The sequence below is a fragment of the Chlorocebus sabaeus genome, chromosome 1, assembly GCF_047675955.1.
Source record: "Chlorocebus sabaeus isolate Y175 chromosome 1, mChlSab1.0.hap1, whole genome shotgun sequence".
Lineage (NCBI taxonomy): Eukaryota > Metazoa > Chordata > Mammalia > Primates > Cercopithecidae > Chlorocebus > Chlorocebus sabaeus.
The window spans coordinates 37,535,944-37,541,632 of NC_132904.1; positions in this window are offsets into that span (position 1 = coordinate 37,535,944).

Sequence of the window (5,689 nt, forward strand, 5' to 3'; positions counted from 1 at the left end):
TTGTTTTATACTCTGTTACTAGTTTACATTTATGAACGTAAGATTAATTTGTTCAAAACAAGCACCTCTAAACTGCATGCTTGAGTAAGCCTTAGAAGAATTTAAAGCAAAAAAAAGGAAATAGAAAAAGAAGTTTAAGGGATGGTGGTTTAGAATTTAAGTGGGTTAGCACCCTAGAGTAATCAAAAACAGTCTTTGCTGATGGGTTTTGGCATATTTTTCCCTGTGTAGATATTTTAATTTTATTTATATTATATTAATTTAATTATTTATTTTGAGGCAGGGTCTCCCTCTGGCTCTGTTGCCCAGGGTGATAGTGGCTTACTGTAACCTTGAACTCATGGGCTCAAATGATCCTCTTACTTCAGCCTCCTGAGTAACTGAAATCACAGGAGCATGCCACCATGTACAGCAATTTTTCTTTTCTTCTTTTTTTTTTGGCAGAGATAGGGTCTTCCTATGTTGCCCAGCCTGGGATATTTTTAACTAACTGAAGGCATGTTTGTTACAAATAAATCAGGGTTGGGATTTCCAAAGGAAAATTTTTTTTTTTTTTTTGATGGAGTCTTGCTCTGTTGCACAGGCTGGAGTGCAGTGGCGTGATCTCGGCTCACCGCAGTCTCTGCCTCTCAGGTTCAAGTGATTCTCCTGCCCCAGCCTTCTAAGTAACTGGGACTACAGGTGCACGCCACCACACCCAGCCAATTTTTGTATTTTTAGTAGAGACAGGCTTTCACTGCCTTGGCCAGGATGGTCTTGATCTCTTGATCTTGTGATCCGCCCACCTTGGCCTCCCAAAGTGCTGGGACTACAGGCGTGAGCCACTGTGCCGGCCTCTAAAGGAGGATTTTAAAACATTGTTTTATATGCTGGCTGGGCACGGTAGTTCATGCCTGTACTCTCAACTCTTAGGGAGGCCGAGGCGGGAGCATAGCTTGAGCTGGGGAATTCAAGACCTGCCTGAGCCATATAGTGAGACCCCATTCTCCACAAAAAGGAAAAAAAGACAAAAACATTGTTTTGTACTCTTATCGTAGATTAATGTGTAGTAATCTTGAGACACTGATAATATTTTGCCACACTGTAAAAATACGTAAATATTAATTATAATTAGGTTGCTAGTTTCAAAATTAGGATTATTGCATTATTTTTTAATATTAAAAATGTTAAATGTTAAGAATAATGGTTCAAATGATTACCAAAACAATGCCTAGCATTTTTTATTAAATTTAAAAGTCTTTTATCTTTTTTAGAGGATGATCAAGACATGAAAATTTATTGCGGCCGTATAAGACTCAACCAGTTCATTTAAAAGTGACTTCTATTTAGAGTATATTCCATGTTTCTGTCAGATGAGTCATCTGCCAAGTTTCTGGTGATCTGCAGTGGTGTTGGTCAATGCAAGAAAACAGCAACACACTCTTTGAAGGGTATTCATGTCATCAGAAGTCTAGGAAAATTTACTTCTAAGCAGAGAACAGTTTATTGAGAATCAGTAGGGTTCAATGGGTCCAAATGTTGCTGAGATTTAGAGGCATGAGCATACTTCTCAGAACCTGTCAGATACAGTGAAACTTCCAGATGATCATTCTACTTGACCAAATTCACCTATATAGAGAGAACATAGAGTTTGCCTGGGTAGCAATAATCTTGTTTATAAGAAACATATGTATATATATTCCTGAATTTGTGAGGGTTTTAGATACAGTTGTTATATCTTACAAACCAATTCTACAGAGTAGATTAACTTTCAGCTATAACTATAATCCTAATAAGTCTTTACAGTCATTCAGTCATTATTTATATGTATACTGAGTTCACTAGTTTGAATTTTATTCTAATCGTAATAGGAAGTGTCTGGAAGATTTTAAGCAGGCAATTGATAAAATCTGGTTTATCCTTTGAGATTACTATGGCTGCTCTGAGGAAGCTGGCCTGTTGGGGGCAAAGAACGGCAGCAATGAGACCCATTAGGACGACTTTGCAGTATCCAGGAGAGAAGTCATGATAGCTTGGATTAAAATGGCAGCAGTGACATGGTAAGAAGTAGAGATAAATGTGGGATTTATTTTGGAGGTGGAACAAACAGGACCACTAACATTGGGATGTCAGATTGAGAGAAGGAGGAAAAATCAGATATGACTAGTGTTTTGGCCTGAATATTAAGTGAATGATGATACTATACCAGAAATATCAAGATTGAGAAGAGCAGGTGTATGGGCCGAGATGGGGAGAGGAAAGTCTTTAAGAATTCTTTCCTAGATTTGTTAGGTTTGCGATACCAACTTAATAACCTGGTAGAGATGATTAAATATATGATGCTCTGAGGAGAGCCAAGATAGGAGATACAAATTTGAGCAACATCAGCACATACATGGTATTTAAAAGCACGGGACTTGATCAGGTTACCTCGGAAGAGTTTAGATAGTAAAAAGGGAAAGCTGAGTATTCCAATATTTACAGATTAAGCAACCAGCAAGGATCCTGAAAATATGCAGCCAATGAAGTAGAAGGAAACCCAACAGAGTAGGATGTCACAGAATTCATGAGTAGAAGTGAGGTGTGGACTTTGTCCAGTGCTGCTTGAGAGAGAGGAACCTTCATTGTTGGATTTCATAAGATGAAGGAGGGTCATTGTTGACTACAATGGCAAGCATGTCTTGAACAATTTCTGTATGACTGGTATTCTTGTGCTTTTATATGTGCTATTTTAATCCTCACAACAGCCCTATGAGATAGTTACTTTTATTATCCTCATTTTATAATTGGGGAAACTGAGGCACAAAGAAGTTACATTGCTTTTAAACCTAGTAAATCACAGAACATGGATTAGAACCCATGAGGTCAAAGCCCAAACTTAATAACTGTATTTCCTCTCCTATATATATATGATAACTAAAACAGGTATAAAACTACAATCAAATAGGCTGGAGAGAATGGAAGGTGAGAAAGAGCCCATACCTAAAGACATTCTGGAAACGTTTTTTAGTGAAGAAGAGAAGAAAAGTGGGATAGGGGCCAGACGCAGTGGCTCATGCCTGTAATCCCAGCACTTTGGGAGGCCAAGATGAGAGAATCATCTGAAGTCAGGAGTTTGAGACCAACCTAGCCAACATGGCGAAACCCCGTGTCTACTAAAAATACAAAAATTAGCTGGGCGTGGTGGCAGGAGCCTGTAATCCCAGCTAGTTGGGAGGTTGAGGCAGGAGAATTGCTCGACCCCGGGAGGTGGAGGTTGCAGTGAGCTGAGATCACACCACTGCACTCCAGCCCAAGCGACAGAGCAAAACTCTGTCTAAAAAAAAAAAAAGGTGGGATAGGAGCTGAAAGAGAACATAAGGGTCAAGGACATTTTCTGTTTGTTTTGCTTAAGCTGGATGATACTGAATATGCTTTTCTGAGGCTGGTAATGATCCAGTTGAAAGAGGGGACCTGAAGATTTAGGAGAGATTAGGGGTGATTTTAGGAATGCAGTTCTTAAATAGCAAAAATGCTGGTTTATATAGAAGCAAGGAAATTTCTATTCACAGGGAGAACAAATTGTACATATAGTTTCTGATGTGGCTGGATTGATAGTTTTGGTGGCAGGAAGACAAGACAGACAGTTCTTGTCAAATCACTTCTTGTTTCTCAGTGAGGCGTGAAGGGAAGGCAAGGTCATCAGCAGAGGGATAGAATAGGATGTTCCAAGTTTGAGGAAAAGGAAAAGGTAATAGAAAAGTAAGCATTTTGGAGAAAGAAAAATTTGCCAGAGAGATTACTGAGACTGATGGGCAATGTTGTTTGCCGTTTGATATTTTTGGCCATAAAGACCAATTAGTGAAGTTCTGTCATGTTTCTCTTTATTTCTGGAGAAAAATTTGGCTAATTAGATGTAGACCCAGATTCACTTATAATTGGGGTTGGACAAGTAGGATGGAGGGAAAAAGGAACAAAGCAGTTAAAGTGTTCTCAAGGGAGTGATTATAGTACTGAAACATATTACTTAACACAGGTGGTGAGGAAGGGGGTCTTCTGTAGATTTCCTGTACTGTTTTGAGGTTGAGTAGGCGGTGCTTGAGGGAAGCTAGAGAGATAGGGGCTTTTGGTCAGGATGTTGATGACAAGAACCAGAGTATAACCATGGCAGTGAGTGGCGCAGATGGAACATAACAGCAAAGTTGAAGAAATTAAGAACGTTAGAGGCCAGAGCTAGGTGCAGTGGCCAGCACTTACAGTCCCAGCTACTCAGGAGGCTGAGGCAGGAGGATCACTTGAGGCCAGGAGCTGGAGTTGCCATGCACTGTGATTGCACCTATGAATAGCCACTGCACTCCACCCTGGCAACACAGTGAGACCCTGGCTCTAAAAAAACAAAAAGTATGGAAGTAACTTTTTAATGTGGATATTGAAATAGCCAAGGTTGTGATCGAAGGTGTGGTAGAGGAAGATGGCAAGCTGGGTGCTAAAATTTCAGCAAACCAGAGTAACTGGCTAGCCAGATGATAGTCAAAAGGAGCAATATTGGCTAATATGGTCAGATGGAAAAATCTTCAGAAGAGTGGGAAGTTTTGAAGGAGGAAAGAGATGAAGTGGTTTGGAGGTGCCAATGGGGAACAGGATGGGTAGGGAAAACGCCTTCCTACATACCAACTCCAAGCCCCTGGAGGTTGGAGGCTACAAAGGGATAAAAAACTGTTCTCAGGAGTCCATTGCAGACATGAAAAAATTTTAAAAGCATGGACATAGCAAGATGGTTTTGAGGGACAGAGACCAAAGACAGAGCCACCAGTAATGACATTATGGAACATTCCAGGAAGAGGTAATTGAGGATCCAATGAGGGTAGTAGGGTTGAAGAGAAGAAATGTGTGAAAGATCCATCAGAAGTAGAACTTACGCCAGGTGTGGTTGCTCATGCCTATAATCCCAGCACTTTGGGAGGCTGAGGTGGGAGGATCACTTGAGCCCAGGAGTTTAAGACCAGCCTGGACAACACAGGGAGACCCCATCTCTACAAAAAATTTAAAAATTAGCTTGGCATGGTGGCTTGTGCCTGTAGTTTCAGCTACTCAAGAGACTGAGGTGGGGGGATTGTTTGAGCTCAGGAAGTCAAAGCTGCAGTGAACTGTGATCATGCCACTACACTCCAGTCTGGGTGACAAGCGAGACCTTGTCTCAAAAAAAAAAAAAAAAAAAAAGTAGAACGTAAAGGGCTGTTTTGGAGCTAACGGGTGATAATATTAGCAGAGAAAGGGAATACAGAAAGGAATGACAGCTTTGGGGGTAAGAATCTGAGGGGTTTTTCTCCCCTTTCAAATTGTTTACCAAAGTAATATATGCACATAGTTTAAAATTCAAATAGTACCAAATGTTGTTTGATGGAAAACAGGAGCATTTTTATTTCTCACTGCCTCACAGTCAGAAATTTTGCTTTAGTTCTCACAGCTCCCAAGGGAATGTTTTATTGTATTATTTCTTTGATAATTTCCTCTCATAATATTCTGTGGTTCCTTTTTTCTAGAATCCTGTTAGGCAATTACTAGTCTTCCTGAATTAATTCTCTAATAATTTAAAAGGTAATATTTTTCTCCTGTCTTACTTTTTTTCCCCCTACCCTGGTGAGGGGGACCACTTTCTGTGAGATGTCCTTGATGCTATTTTCTAACTCTTGAATAATTTTTTATGGCTACCTTATTTTAAATTCCAAAC